Here is a 16,163-nt window from a genome sequence, read left to right as displayed (position 1 = left end):
CACCCCTTTGCAACTACTTCAATTCTTTATTATAATATCTACAATGTAACACCCTTCTTTAATACTTTTTGTTTTGAATAAACTCCGGAATTAATCTCAAAGAATTCTAGATTATACCATTTGCTTTTCAATAATAGTTATTTTTAAAATTTTTTTGAAAATCCTTTTCATTAGACATTTTGATTTTTCTGTCATTTTATAAGGAGATTAATTTATTTTATAATGTATTTTCTTATCTGATTATCTTATAATAAAAATTTTATTAAAATTTTATTTGTCTAACAAGTATATTAAAAATTTGATTGAAAGTGATAAAAAGATAAAAAAAAATTTGTCTAAAAAAATAATTATGAAAGAAGTCTAAAAAATAAAAATTTGTTAGTATCAAAATTATGGATCTAAAATATTTTGGAGATTCTTTTGTTTTCTATATATCAATTTTGAGTACATTTTTTATGTGATGGAATTTTTAAGCCATTCATATATGTTTTTTGCATTTTTATTTTAAAAGAAATAAAGGAAGTTAGTTTATTGTTAGCTTATTGTTAGGATTACTAATAGTTTGTTAGTGAATTTGTTATTATCCTAGTCAACATTCTTTATAATTATATATTATGAGATACACATGTAATTATTTTAATTCAGTTGGTTATCAATTCATTTCTAACAGTTCTAGAACTTTACTCTTTTCCTATTCTCTCTCTCTCTGGGCTAATACCTATATGGTATCAGAGCTTTTTCTCTCTCATGGTTTCCGCAACAATGTCTCTGGCGCAAGTAGCACAAGCCTTCTTTTGTCCAATAGTTATGAAATTGGATGAGGATAACTATCTACCATGGAAGGATCAAGTAGAATCCATAATCGAAGGATACGAGATGCTTGACCACATCACAGGACAATCAATTCCAGTGAAGTATCTCTTCAACAGAGATGAAGCTGCCGATGTGATAAATCTAGCGTATTCGAAGTGGAAGAAGCAGGATGCGTTGTTGAAGACTTGGTTACTAGCATCGCTGAGCAAGCGGTTGCGACGAGAATGGTCGGTTGTGTCTTCTCGCATGAAACCTGGTGCAGGTTAGAAACATTCTTCACATCTCAAATTACAGCAAAAATTAGATAATTAAAGAACAAGTTAGTCAATACGAAGAAGGAAGGATTTGTTTCAGATTATTTGCTTGAAATTAAGAAAATAGTTTATTCATTAGTATGTGTTGGAGCTGCAATTAGTGATGCTGATCATGTTGAAGCTGTGTTGAATGGTTTTCCCGAGGATTATACCTCTTTTATCATAACAATCATGGAAAAATTCAAGCCTGTGTCCATAGAAAAATTAAAAACTTTGTTGATAGCACATGAGAAATTGTTAAAAAAGTCCAAAAAACCAGATAATCTTGTGCAAGCACACTTGGCTCACACTCAATCAAACTTCTATCACTTAAGATGTGATTTTCGTGAAAGCAGAGGTGTCTTTTGTGGCAGAGGTAGTGCAAGATTTATGATAGGAGCAAGAACGACGCAGTTTCAGTTTCAAAATTACGGAAGAGGTGGTCCTAGACCGTCGCAATACCAAGTTTGCAACAAACTTGGGCACATGGCTCTCAATTGTTGGTGCAGGTATGATGTCTATGGTAATGAAAGAGTTGAAGCCTTGTCACATTCGCATAGATTGGTTCAGAATGATGCTGAATTTGCTGCTCCAACAACGCTGCAAGATCCATATTGGTTTCCAGATTCAAGAGCCACGCACCACATGACTGTCGATGTTCACAACTTTGGAGAAAAGACTGAATACACTAGTTCAGAAAGTGTCACCATCGGCAATGGTTCAGGTTTTTCAATTAGTCGTATTGAAAGTTCAATTTTCATTTCAGATCTGAATAGAAAATAATTCTTGCCTAGCAAATTACTGCCAGTTCCAGAAATTTTAAAGAATTTGTTAAGTGTTTATCAGTTTGCAAAAGATAATAAGGTATTTTTTTAATTTCACGATGATTATTGTGTTGTCAAATGTAAGATTTTCATGGAGGTCATACTCTATGGAACAGTTGATAAAAGATTGTACAAATTCTCTGGATTCCGTCCAAAATCAAGAGATGATGTTGCTGCTGCCTTACTATCTTCAGTACCTATGTCTGGAAATAACGACTGCTTGTTATGGCATGCTCGTCTTGGGCATCCATCAGTTTTGGTAGTTAGTCAAATTCTTAAGTCATGTCATATTCCTTTGAAATCAATAAATTTTGTGTGTTCTTCTTGTTGTATTGGAAAGGCACATCAACTTCCTTTCCCTAAATCTGATTCTCTTTATACAAAACCTTTAAAATTGGTCTTTACATATGTTTGGGGATCTGTCCCAGTTGCTTCAGTCAATAATTGTAAATACTATGTTCATTTTATTGATGTTTTTCTCACGGTTCACTTGAATTTATCTGTTGTCCTCTAAGTCTCAAATTAGATCTACATTTAGAAATTTTTAATCTATGGCTGAGTTACAACTTAGAACTAAGATTAAATATGTGCAAAGTGATAACGCTAAAGAATATATTAGTTTGGCTAAGTCTATGTAGGATACAGGTATTATGTGGAGGTTTTTCTGCCCATATGAACACCAACAAAATGGTGCCGCTGAGTGCAACCACAGACACATTGTAGAGACTGGGTTGACATTATCGGCAGCTGCGTCTATGCCAAAAAGGTTCTAGGGGGATGCCTTCATGACTGCCGTTAGGTTGATAAATTCTCTACCAACTCTGGTGCTAAACAACGTTACACCTTATGAAAGACTGTTCAATTCCAAGCCTGATTACCTGTCTTTTAAAACTTTTAGATGTCTGTACTTTCCTTATACCAGGCCTTACAACTCCTATAAAATTGATGATCGATCTGAACCCTGTGTATTTCTTGGTTATGGAGTGCAACACAAAGGCTACAAATGTTTGACTGCCGCTAGAAAAATTATCCTCAACACCAATGTCTTTTATGAAACAAAGTTTCCCTTCAAGACTGGTTTTGCTTCATCTGATGACGTCTCACCTTCCTCTAGCTCCCCTTCAAAAAATACTCTTCTTCCTATTATTTCTAATAACCCTATGTCATAACCCTAAATTGCTTTACCAGACTCAACTAACTCCTTTACTGTCACAGCTTCATCAATCAACTCTAACAATCTATTACCACCTGCACCTACCCCTATCCCTTCTCAGCAACCTATTCAGGTCTCTCCTGCACCTTCAAAACCCTGACATTCCATGGTCACATGGTCGAAGAATGGTATTTTAAACCCAAAGTATATCAAGTTCAGCTCACCCCTTCTTTGGAGCCAAAGAATCACAAAGAGGCTCTCACCATACCTCATTGAAAGCAAGCAATGGATGATGAATATGGAGCTCTTATGCGAACCAGAACCTGGAGTTTGGTACTGCTACCAGAGGGAAGAGAATCGATTGGGTGTTGATGGGTGTTTCAAGTTAAGTACAATTCAGATAGATCTTTGCAGAAGTATAAAACCCGCTTAGTTGCTCAGGGCTTTAGCCAATGACCTGGGGTGGATTTCAAAGAGACTTTTAGCCTTGTCATTCGCCTCACATCAATTCAAATGGTGTTATCTCTTGCTGTCTCCAAAGGGTGGAATATTAGATAGTTGGATGTGAACAACTCCTTCCTTAATGATGATCTCTTTGAGAAAGTTTATATGAAATAGCCCTTTGGTTACGAAGAAAATTTGACTTTAGTTTGCAAGTTATCCAAATCCCTATATGGACTCAAACAAGCTCCTCAAGCTTGGTACACAAAGATCTCTGGGATACTGCAACAGCATGGGTTTACTACCACAAAGACTGATACATCCCTGTTTACAAAATTCTCTACTAGACATTTGACTTATGTGCTCATATATATTGATGACATCATTATTATTGGCAGCTCAAATCAGTGTATCACTAAGATAATTACTCAACTCAACTCTTATTTTTTTCTTGAAAGACATGGAGAACCTGCATTATTTTCTTGGATTAGAAGTAGCACACATTACTGATGGCAATCTTTTGTTATCTCAAACTAAGTATGTCAATGACATTTTAAGGAAAGGCAATATGGTTGGCTACAAGCCATATGAAACTCCAATTCCTTCCTCTCTGAAACTTAGCAAACTGGCAGTTATTGGGAGTCTTTAGTACCTCACAATCACGCGATCGGAGTTAACTTATTGCATAAATCAAGTGTGCCAATTCATGCAGCATCCCCTTGAAGCACATTAAAAGGTGGTTAAGCGCATTTTGCGGTACATCAGCAACACTGCTAATTTTGGTTTACGAATTCAGCCGGCTAAAGAGCTCACTCTCACAGTTTATACCGATTCTGATTGGGAGTCTGATCCTGATTATCAGAAATCAACCAATGGTTATTGTGTGTTTCTGGGATCCAATTTAATTTCCTGGTCTTTAAAGAAATAGCATGCAGTCTCTCGATCGAACACAGAAGCTGAATATCGGGGTGTGGCTAATGCAGTTACAAAAGCAGTCTCCATTCAAAATTTGCTGCATGCTATTCATGCCCTAGTAACCAAATCGCCTGTGATTTATTGTGATAATCTTAGTGCAGTTTTATTACCTGCGAATCCAGTTTTGCACTCCAAATCTAAATATGTTGAGTTAGACATTTATTTTGCTAGAGATCATGTCACGAAAGGTCGAGTTCAGGTTGTTCATGTCTCTGCTATGCAGCAGATCGCAGATATTTTCACGAAATTCATTTTCACTTTTTTGATCAATAAATTTTGAGACAAACTCAATCTTCCGATTGAAGGGAAATGAAGGAGATAAAGGAAGTTAGCTTATTGTTAAGACTATTAATAGTTTGTTAGTAAATTTGTTATTGTCCTAGTTAACATTCTTTGTAACTATATATTATGAGATATTGAAATTTTGTGAGAGAAAACTAAAACAAACCATTATAGTCATTTATAAGAGAGCTTATATACAAATTAAAATTTATTAAAAAACAGGTATATATTTATTGTTAAATAATCCGGATTTCTTTTATTTTGTTCTAAAATAAAATTAAATCTCATATCATATAAAATAGCTAGAATGATCTTAAGCACGTATTCTCCATATATTTTAAAAAATTCAAACAATATTTTTCCTGATTAAATATAAAATTATTTGTGTACCCTGTCATTTTAGTTCATCTAATCTCACCTGAAATCAATGAGCCTTCTAAGAATTCTCATTATTTTCGCTCTTCTATTATAAACACAATAATTTAATCTCATTTCAACTTGTTTATTGAAAAAAAAAAAGATTTTTCATCCCAGGTGATGAGAACATGGCATTGTTTATTATATATATCCTACTATGTTATATTCAACATTTCCTAATTAGTCCTTACTTACCACAAAGAATAATATAATCAGACAGCATTAGTCATAATATGTTGTCATATATATGCATGCATGTAAAAAATTCTACGCCAACTTGTATATAATAGAAAATAATCATCCTAGCTGTATAAAATTAAAATACGTATTTGCATGTTATAAAAATTGTATTATACAACTGTAAATAAATTTGATTGTTTTTGTATAATGTTCGATTATATTATTATGAAAATTTTAATTATTTTATCAGAAAAATATTTAATTATAAACCAATATATATAAATATATATATAATAATTGATTTGATAGTTAAACTTTAGTTATATTTTTTAATAAAATAATTAAAATTAAAAAAAATAATTAAAAATTCTGACTCATTTTTTAATTATCTTTTTAATTTTTAAATAAATTTTTTTAATTTTTTTTTTAATGATTTCAAAATATAATATTATTTATTTATTTAAATATTGAAAGAATAATTAAGAGAATAAATTAAAACTCTCAATCATCAGTCTAAAAATTAATCATGTCATTGACTAAAAGATTAAAAAATGAAAATAAAAATTGGTGCTAACTTCCTATCATGATCATTTCATTCCCTTTTTTTTTTTCTGTAAAAGAAAAAACAAGAAAATGGAGGACGAAGTGAGGTTCCTCTCCAATAGTAAATTATGTGTGTGTGATGGGCTACCAACTGGTTTTAGAGTATGGGCATATACATGCATGTGAGGTCCACAATAGCAAGATTCCCAGCCACATGCTAAATATACCACTATGTCAACACAATTTTTAAATATTTAATTATTAAATGGTGGTGTTGCAATTTTAGGTTCTTTAATTTCAATACCATCTATCTATCTTGAATTATGAAAAAATAGACGTGAGAGCACAAAAGCATGTCTGAATTTTTTGGTAATTGTACTTCTTTGATCTTTTTCAATTAAAATAATCTATCAAATTTTTATTTTAGATTAAATAATAACTTTTAATTTTGATTGGATAAAGATTATAAGATGATTTTAATATATTGAGGATTAAAATTTTAAAATTCTATTTATATTTGACTATTGATTTCTATTAAATTCTGAAAATTTAGGTAAAATATAATATTTAGTTTTACAGAAATATTATAGGGTCATTAGAATTTATTATTTTTGGTCATTAGTTAATCATTGATATTTAAAAATATAAGATAAAAATATATTATTAAATTATTAGAATAAAAAAATTAGACTAAAAAATTAAATTAATAACTAAATAATGACAAAAAATAATAAATTTTAATAATTTTTTAATATATATTTTTTTAATTTAATGTTTCTTTAAATCAAAACCATGAGTAATACTGATTTATTTCATTTAATATTTATAACAATAAATCAAATTATTTATATATAAATTTTATAATATAAAATAGTTAATGTAATTATAATTAATTATATGTATTATCTATAAATAAATTTAAAAAAATTATAATTTTCTAACAGGTGGAACAACCGAACAACTACCGTTTCTTGTTTTATTTATTTCAACATAAAAAAAAGGTATATAATCATCATGTATGTCAGTTGAATATTTTATATTAAAGCAGGACATGTAATGTTGAAAATTAAATGAATTATTAAGTGATTCGTTAGTTCGTGCTTGATTGTGTGACAAAATTAAACAAACAGCTTTTTGAGGAAGATAAAAGTGAGCTGAAAAAAGTGACGGTGAAATTAATAAGGTATGGTTTAGTCTATATCTTTAAATTGTATCGGGTAAATGTAGCTAGAGTGCTAGACTAAACCTTTTCAATACAAGCCAAATTAATTATAAGCTATAAATTATTATTTTTCGCTTTATGCCTTATTAAAAAAAAGAAAAGGGAATACCAATTGCTTTTGTTAACACTTTGCTTATTAGCTAGCGAACGAATCGCACCAAAAAAAAAATTGCGAAACTCCTGTTGCTAGTGATTAAAAACCAAACTAATTGAAATATTATATAAACAAACTAAAGATGACTCTGTATTATTTGAAGAACAATTTGGCATTATCATGCTGTTTAGAACTAGAATCCCTCTAATTAAAAACTCATCTAATAATAGACTCTCATGCACCCCCCCCCCCCCCCCCAAACATTGTAAACAATTATTTTAACATTTTCAGTCAATAAAAATTAAAAAATGTAAAAAAATCATAGTCAATAATTATTAACCATAAAGGATAGTTATTTAAGATGATTTTTTTCTCTATTCATAAATGCGTATTCACTGCCAAAAATTTTTAATATAGAATTTACTGTTAGAAAATTTTGACAATTTACTATCGAAAAAATAAGTCGCTATTACGATAAAAAAAATTTAAGAAAACCCAACAATAATAATTAAGTGAAAAAAATTGTTGGTTATAGTTGAATTTACTGTTCTATCATTAAATCTAATGATAAATATATGGCAAAAAGTATTTTCTGACTTGGTAGGACTTTATCATCAGATTTATTATAGAAATATTTTCAATAATAATATAAGAAAACTTGTTGACAGAAATAGATGATATTTACCAACGAATAAAATCTAACAATAACTCAAAGCACAATAATTTTTTTAAATGAGGAGACATGATCATTTAATTTTTTCGAGTAAAATACGACAGTTATTTAAACTCTAAATTTAAAATATATCATTCCCTCTTTTCTTCAAATCGTCGGTTGTTTTTGCTATTAACCCCTTCTCTCTAACTATACACTTTTACACACTTCTTATTTTCCCACCTCTTCTTTCTATTGTTGATTTAAACTGTTTTTCTTGATCAAGTGAGATTAGAGAAAAGAGATCTGATTCTCTGCTAATAATTTTTTGTTTTTTCTAGTAATTCATCATCTTTGGTTCATCTATATTTTACTTGATGATTCTGTTTTTATTGGCGATATCTTGCTAGACTGACAAGTCTTTGTTCGTACTTCTAACTTTTGAGTCCACCTTTATATTTCTAGCTTTAGAGATTAGAACCACTTCAAAAGAAATTCCACAAATGAACTTTGAATACAAATTAATTAACTCTGAACTCTTCAAACACCTCTATACCAAAAAAGAGAACAAGCTAAGGCTTTTTTGGATGGATGAACGGTCCAAGCGTTTACATATAAGTCTCAGTTTTTTTTAAAAAATTTCAAATAATATTAATTTCAATTTGGTAACAAAATCTCTTTGTATTGTCTAGAATAAGAATACACACAACTTGGAGATTAGGACCTTATAATGTTAACAGTGTTAGAAAGGGCAACAAATTGAACAACTCTATGTAAGTGGAGACTCTTAAAGAGCCATTTAAAAAGCATATTTACGAAAAAGATCAATCTTTTACTACAAGAAAAATATTGAATACCGTCGAATTTACCTGCGGGATAACGAAAATAATTCGCTCGTTAATTGATTACCGTTAAATTTAGCGTTTGATTGTATCTGACGGTATAAACTTCGTCGGTAAATGTTTATTAGCGAAATTATTTTTTTCAACAGTATAATCGTAAATCAAAGGTGGTGAGGCATTACGACGCCTAAAAACAAAATATACATACATAGTATTTGAAGATATTTAATATAACTAGGAGTTTGTGAAGAAAAGATAACAAAATAATCACCGTATCAGTCATGAAGCGTTAAAGATAAACAACATTAGATACATAACAAGAGGGATATAAATATAAAATGAAGATTCATAATAGATACATAAGTAGTATTAGTCTCGACCTACGAAAAAAATCGACTAAACAATATTACAACCCAAAGTATACAAAATATAATAATATTTTTCCATAATACAGAACCTCTAAGAGGAATATACAAATACATGTTCAAAAGTGGAGAATAAACACTAAGTCCAAAATGAAATCCAAAAGACAAATCTTCACTATCGTCAAAAGGAGTCATGTACGCTCAGTAAGGTGCGTCATGCACTGTATCTAAAAATCAACAAATTTCATAATGGGTGAGAACTTGAAGGTTCCCAGTAGGGTAATATATAATTCCAAATAGAGACTATGTAAAATTACACGAACCCGCTAGGCAATCCTAAACGCACAAAGTTCAAGTCTATGATTTTACTAATCCCAACAGGGTTATATGCTAAGTCTCGCCCTCATCCATTATCTCTAGTCTCAATCCTTTCTAACACAAAGTCATCATTCAACATTATCCTAGTTTATTTAACCAAGGTTTTCATATAATTTTACAAAATGTCTATTCGAAACTAAGACGTGTACTTTAATGACGGCGGTCTCCCAACATTTGAATTTCTTCTCCGCTCAATCTCGAGCTTTAACTCGCACAATCGAGTCTCAACCGATCCTCCTCTAAGTTTTCACCAATCAAGCCAAGCTCTCAATTTATACCAAATCAACCCAAGCATACAAGCCACCTTATTTCATCTAATTTCATCAAAATTTCAATGATTTACACTAGGGTTTTGCATGTAATTAGAGAAATCAAAGAATTTTTTTTACCTTATACCACATGTTCATGGATCAAAACTCCGTTAGATATGGTGGTTAAGCTTCTCCTAAACATCAAAATTATAAATCTCTCAACATGTCAAACCCAAAACACAAAATAAAAAAGAAAAACTAAAAATGGGACAAAAATTTTTGAAATTCCTTACCACAATAATTAGATAGAATTGAAGAGGGAGTTGAGATGAACGCGTAGCTACAAACAGACCGTCAATTGGACCTTCAATTTGAAAATTATGTGAATCTTAATGTGTACGATGAATAGTGAAAGCTATGACTCCTTTTCTATCTCTCTTCTTTCTATCCCCTTCTCACTATCAAATGGAGAAGAGTTGCCGAATTTTCACTAAGTGGGGTTGGCTTATAAGCCTTGAACTTGGACTTGGGTCCAATTGAAGGTCCAATTCAATTTTTAGCCCGTTTGACCTCACCTAGGGTCGAAATCTTGAAGATAAGTGTTCGACTTTTTGTTCTAAATATTTTTTTTGTCATCTTTACAATTTTAATTTTTTCATTCGCAGTACCAGACAGACTTAAACTGCTACAGTTAATTTTGATGTTAGTACACATTTTTTCTCAATTAATTATACTTTTTGCATTTAATTTTATTTTGTAAGTTAAATTCTCACCGATATTTTTTTAAATTATAAATTTTTAATTTCTTAACTCTTTTTGTTTATAATTAATTTATTATTAATTATTTATCATTTATCTGGGTTTTACAGTAAGGTTGCTGATCTTTTATCGTATAAGACTCGATGTAATCTCTAGACTTAGTCTTAACCACAATAACCCAACTAGACTTATATGACTTTAAATAAGGCAAATAGTATACCTATAGTACATTTTGAGGTAGAATAAAAAGATCGTAGTACCTATATTTTCTAGTCACATTTACTTTAGTAATATTGTAGTCCTTGCGCTTTCGTGTTCCTTGTCGCAAACTTGGATCATACCATTCACATTTAAACACGCACACCTTGTACATAGTGTAACAAAAATACTCTAATTAAATTATATTATGCAACACACTATACCAATTGGAATAACTATTGCCTCCATCCCCACAAACCAAATTTTCAGTGTTATCTGTTTTCTTTCTCATTGATTATTATAATGAATGGAATCGATATCCATTAATATTATATATCGGGTAGATTGTGCCCTTCTATAATTAGAATTTTCCACCAAATTCAATTATTATTTTCTCACGAATCAAACATGTTTTAAACAATTTAAACGAAAATTCAGTAGAGGAAACAATTGCAAGCATAAATTAGAACAAATACTCATTCAATAAAACATCAAATTCTAGCCGTTCTATTGAGCAACCCCTTATAACTTCACAAATTTTCAGCAAATAAGGATTTCAAAAAAGCACTACTATGCAACATTCTCCCACTTCCGTCCTAAAACTCTATCCTAAAAAAATTTAGTCGGACATAAAACTTAAACAATTCACTATATTCAGAAATAGAAAGTCAACTCAGAATATGACTGCACAGACTACGAGAAAGAAATGAACTCCAATTTTCTCAGAGAAAATAGCACCATTCTAATAAAAAAGACAAGTTATTAAATTCACAAGATAAAACTAATTCAAAAACTAAACTGAAAAAAATAAATAAAACTCAACGTTAAAATTAATTAAAATCAAATTCTAACTTCACCAAATTAACAACAGACATAACAAAAATAAACGATATAAATTTAATGTAATTGAATGAAACTCATTCATCAAACTCAAATAAAATCTTCCATCATCTCAAGCACTCTTAATACTCGAATAAAATCTTCCAACAACTCAAGCACTCTTAATTTTACCCTATTTGACCTATCCAAACATTATTTAATTTCTAATTATACTAAATTAACATAATAAATTCTAATCACATCATTAAACAAATCCAATAGTAATACTAATATAATTCGTCAAAATAAAAATTTGTTTGCATCAAATCCAAAAATTTGACAGTAATGTTGTGTTTTAGTCGAGGATTTTTTTATTGGTTATAATCCGATGATAAATTTAACAATAAATAATTTTTTCTCAATTTAGACTAGACGTTCTTTAGACAAAGAATTGACAATAAAAATTAATTTCGTTGTGATACATCGTATACAACGGTTTTGTATATTTGAAGAAGAAAAATGTTTTTAAAATAGCTAAAGCGTCATTAGATATTTGTATATGATATAAATTACGTTTAATTATTCTGTCGATCCTTATAATTTTACTGAATTTTCAATTAGATTCCTATATTTTTTTTTCAATTGGTCCCTATATATACCATATCAGATTTTGTAAGTCTCTACTGAGACAAAAACGTTGAAATTAATGAAATATTCTGTTATACTATAAAGAATATTCAGTCAGGTGTTAGGTATATTTATTTTGTTTAACGGAATATTCTGTTAATTCTAATATTTTTGTCACAGCAGAAACTTAATTACAAAATTTGATATAGTATAAGGACTTAATAAAAAAAAGTATAAGGATTTAATTAAAAATTCAATAAAATTATAGAGACTGGCAAAATAATTAAACCTATAAATTATTTGAATAAAATTTCTAACCCAAAATAGATCATTATTGATTATTTATTTGAATATTTTTACTATGTGTTATGAACACTTAATAATTCCAAAAGTTGATATTATTATTTCCGTTAATATATATTAGAAGCTTTAAGTGTGTTACATGAGCGAAGTGGGTTTGTTTCTATTTTCCATTTGGCCCATCATATCTTGTTTCGATTATACTAAAAGTATTCTCTACTACTCCATATGAAATTAGGTGGTTGTCTTTATTTTTGCAGTATATAGCTTCTTTATTTTTTGTTTCTTTGTTTTAATTTTTTAACAATAGTTAGATATTCTCTGTAGTTAAGCATAAAGCAATTTGTATTATACACATCAGTGGTTAAATGAAGACAAAAATAGAACAATAACCGAAATGGTCACAAAGGCATTTTGTGGGTAAAGCTTAAACTAGAAGCATAGCACCATCAATAATAATTATGATAAAATGTAATCCTTTTATAGTTGAAACTTTGTTGTGGCGTAGTTTTTGGTTTGAGTACCTATCATTATTCATGCACATATCATATTTCCTAAGTTCGTTATATTAATTCCACGTCGATCCACGTTATTAACAAACAATTGCATGTGTTTTTGATGGCATAATAATAATATCATCATGTGAGAGGTTTTTTTTTTTTTGGCCCCTCGGAAAGGTATCTCAACATTTTATTAATGCCTATATATATTATTAGCACTCCATAATTGATACTTAACATGATCGATAGTGGAATAAAGAGATAAGCATGCATAAAAATTAGAGCAATCAATTACATTAAGAAGTATAATGATGAACAACACAAATTGTATATATGGTAATAATAATTATTTTAGTTTTCTCCTTGTCTACTGTAAAGTTATGGTTTATTATTTTATTAACAACTCCAAATTTTATATGATCAATTTCAGATAGACTACTATTTTCTGAAATTTTAATTTTATATATTGTTATTGTAAAAATATTTTACATAACTGTACAATAGTGTATAAATGTTGATAATCTGTTTTTGCAATGGTTTAAATTATTTTCTGTGCTCTTTGTAGCGAAGTATTTAATTCATTGTAAAAATCTCAAAGATCAAAGATATAATGTAAATGACTAATAGTATAATTTTTTTTTTAATAGTTAGATTCCCCCAGCAGAAGCACCTATACGAGGGAGTGAGGATGAAATGTTTTCATATTAATCTTTGACTTTTAATTAATTAAATAAATTTATATATAAACTAATGGTAATAAATTATGTTTTCATTGGAGAAATAATTGCAATAGACATTTAATTAATGAATTAGATCATATGTATGGTCTTAAATATGTTTTCGTTGTATCTTTTATATACTTTTCTGCTCATGCCAAATTCATATACTAATTATAAAATGAGGCTTGCTACACATACAAGTCTTTTTGACTTACAAGTTTTACAAGTTGCTACACATTAGAGTCTTTTAATGCGTTATTTAATTTCCAAAGCGCTACACTCACCGTGAATTATGAACGACTCCTCTTCCTCTTCCTCTTCCTCTTCTTCACTCACCGTGAATTATGAACAACTCATCTTCATCTTCCTTTTTCTCTTCCTCTTCCTCTTCTTCTTCTTCTTCTTCTTCTTCTTCTTCACTCACCGTGGATTATGAACAACTCATCTTCCTCTTCCTCTTCCTCTTCCTCTTCTTCTCCTTCTTCTTCTTCTTCCTCCTCCTCCATGTATTTCTTCGTTATTCTCTTTGCCTTTTCATTAGTTGTTTTATTTGCGTTTATTACTGGTATTCTTGCTTCGTTTTTTTTCGATTTTCATGGTTTCTAAAATCAAGCTTTGAAATCGTTTTGAAGATAATGAAACTTCAGAAATACACCCAAACGATTATAGAAAATACACCCAAACGATTATAGAAAATACACCCAAACGATATTTCTTCGTTATTCTCTTTGCCTTTTCATTAGTTGTTTTACTTGCATTTATTACTGGTATTCTTGCTTCTTTTTTTTCGATTTTCATGATTTCTGAAATCAAACTTTGAAATCGTTTTGAAAATAATAGAACTTCAGAAATACACCCAAACGATTATAGAAAATACACCCAAACGATTATAGAAAATACACCCAAACGATATTTCTTCGTTATTCTCTTTGCCTTTTCATTAGTTGTTTTACTCGTTTATTACTGGTATTCTTACTTCTTTTTTTCGATTTTCATGGTTTCTGAAATCAAGCTTTGAAATCGTTTTGAAAATAATGAAACTTCAGAAATACACCCAAACGATTACAGAAAATACACCCAAACGATTATAGAAAATACACCCAAAGGACACTTTATGCATAATTCAGAACTCTTTCTCTTTCTCCTCCTCATATTCTGCTGCTTCTTCTTCTTCAAAAATGATTTCAGAGCTTGATATCAAAAAATAATGGAAATCAAGAATAACGAAAAAAGAAAACAAAGAGAAAAGCACGTAAATGAAGAAGGAGAAAGAGAAGGCAAAAAACGAAAGAAAAGAAGAAGAAGAAGAAGAGGAAGAGGAAGAAGAATGTGCAGCAAGAAGAAGAAGACGATGCAGTGAAATTGTGCAGTAACGGTTGAAGAAGGAGAAAGAGAAAGTAAGAAACGAAAGAAAAAAAGAAGAAGAGGAAGAGGAAGAAGAACTGCAGTAACGTTCAAGCGCGTTAATATAATAACTTGTAAAGACTTGTATAAAAAAATGCTTGTATATGGAGAATTTCTCTTTTAGAATACCGGCTTGATCATGATTCCAAATTAAAATTTCATAACATTATTGGCTATTTGGCTTCAAGTAGCTTTGTGCATTCATAACATAATCTTGCTAGAAGATCTGCTAATACACATTATATGATTTCATCAATTTTTATCATAGAAATATGTGAATGCTATTATTTTTTTTAAACAAAAAAAGTTGATGGAGATAAATTAAATAATATCCCATATATTTAGAAAAAATTCGACAAGAATCAATCCCTATATATATATGTATGAAATTATACTTTTGATGATATCTCAAAATTTTTTTATTATAGTACTGTAAACAAGTTTGATGATCGATTATTCATTTATTATAGATTTGATTATTCTATTATGACATATTTAATTATTTATTTTGTTAGGATTTAAGTATTGACCTCTCTATATTAAATTTCTATGAAGTGAAATTACAATATAATTAAAAAATACTCATTTCGATACTTGATCATTTAGTTGAGGGACAAAGTGTCTCTCAAGTCTCAATTATTTTAAAATATTTTATTGAAGTCTTTATCCATCAAAATTATTTATCAAATTATCCCGTTTAATCGGTTGCAAAACGATAGATAATCAACTAACGTATTAGATATGGGTGTCACATAAAAATATTTTAAAAAAAATAAAGTCTAATATAAGCCCCTATAATTTTCAAAAATAGACAACACTTCTCAGAGATTCCGTTCAAAATTAAAACGGTTCTTTAATTTTGAAGAAAAAAAATATTCCTCTCATCTAATACAATGATTGTATCTGCAAAAGAAAGAAACTCTATCAATTTTTAAACGATATTTTTTAAATAATATTTCAGTTAAAAAATGTTGTGGTGATGACTAATCATTTAATTAAAAAATTATGTAAAATATTTATACGGATACATTCCAAACTACCAATGATTCTGTGGAAGAACAAAGTACAGATAATGATTATCCATTAGTGTCTTTGTTTATCTTTTTGTTGCA

The sequence above is a fragment of the Arachis stenosperma genome, chromosome 4 (assembly GCF_014773155.1).
Source record: "Arachis stenosperma cultivar V10309 chromosome 4, arast.V10309.gnm1.PFL2, whole genome shotgun sequence".
NCBI lineage: Eukaryota > Viridiplantae > Streptophyta > Magnoliopsida > Fabales > Fabaceae > Arachis > Arachis stenosperma.
The sequence above is the reverse complement of the archived record's forward strand: the minus strand, read 5'-3'. Positions refer to the sequence as shown.